The following is a 1,264-nucleotide window of genomic DNA, read 5'->3' on the forward strand; positions in this document are numbered from 1 at the left end:
TGAGCCACCATGCCTGGCCCAATAATTGCTTTATCACGGTAGTTCTAAGCATTTTTGCCAATATGACTAATGATGTTTATGCACGTCTTTGTGCACATGTCATCTCAGCTATGTTATGGAAGAAAGAGGCTGTGAGTTACATAGTTTGGAGAGCAGTAGCCATACTCTGCTTCTTTCATTTTTATTTTAGTTAGAAATGGGGTCTCTGTCACACAGGCTGGAGTGCAGTGGTGTGATCATAGCTCACGGTAGCCTTGAACTCCTAGGCTCAAGTGATCCTTCTCAGCCTTCTGAGTAGCTGGGACTACTACATAAGAAGGCACATGCCAGCATGCCTGGCTAATTTTTAAAGTTTTTCATAGAGACGGTCTCACCACCTTGGCAGGCTGGTCTCAAACTCCTAGGCTCAAGCCATTCTGCCTCAGCCCCTCAGAGTATTGGTTTTACAGGTGTGAGCCACTGCCCTCAGCACTCTGCTTCTTTCTGCTCAGAGAAATCATATAGACAAGCATGTGAATGAAATATTAAGGAAAAGTCTTGATTCTGTTGTAATTTATTTAGATAACATGCATCATTAACAAACTAGTACCATTGCTTGTAATATACCTCTCAAGTTTAGAACACACTAGTATTTTGTAATACAGCTGTTGAAAACTGCTTTCTGGCCAGGCATGGTGGTTTGTGCCTATAATCCCAGCAATTTGGGAGGCTGAGGTGGGGAGATCACTTGAGCCCAGGAGGTCAAGACCTATCTGAGCAACACATCAAGACCCCATCTCTACAAAAAAGTAAAAAAATTGGGTGATTGTGATGGCACACACCTGTGGTCTCAGCTACTCTGGAGCCTGAGATGGGAGGATTACTTGAGCTGGGGAGGTTGAGGCTGCAGGGAGCTGTGATCACACCACTGCACTCCAGCCTAGGCAACAGAGACCCTATCTCAAAACAAAAACCTACTGCTTTCTTAACATTTATAAGTGGGGCCATTGTGGTGGCACACGCCTGTATTCCTAACTACTTGGGGGGCTGAGGTGGGAAGATGGCTTGAGCTTAGGAGGTCAAGGATGCAATGAGCCATGATTATGCCACTGCACTACAGCCTGGGCAATAGAGACCCTGTCTTGAAAAAAAACCAAAAAACAAAAAAATCATTTATAAGTAACTTGTATCCACTATTATGTGGGATCAACATAGTATGGATTTTTTTTTTTTTTTTTTTAAAGAGACAGAGTCTTGCTCTGTCACCCAGGCTGGAGTGCAGTGG

The sequence above is a fragment of the Colobus angolensis genome, unplaced genomic scaffold (assembly GCF_000951035.1).
Source record: "Colobus angolensis palliatus isolate OR3802 unplaced genomic scaffold, Cang.pa_1.0 Scaffold29, whole genome shotgun sequence".
NCBI lineage: Eukaryota > Metazoa > Chordata > Mammalia > Primates > Cercopithecidae > Colobus > Colobus angolensis.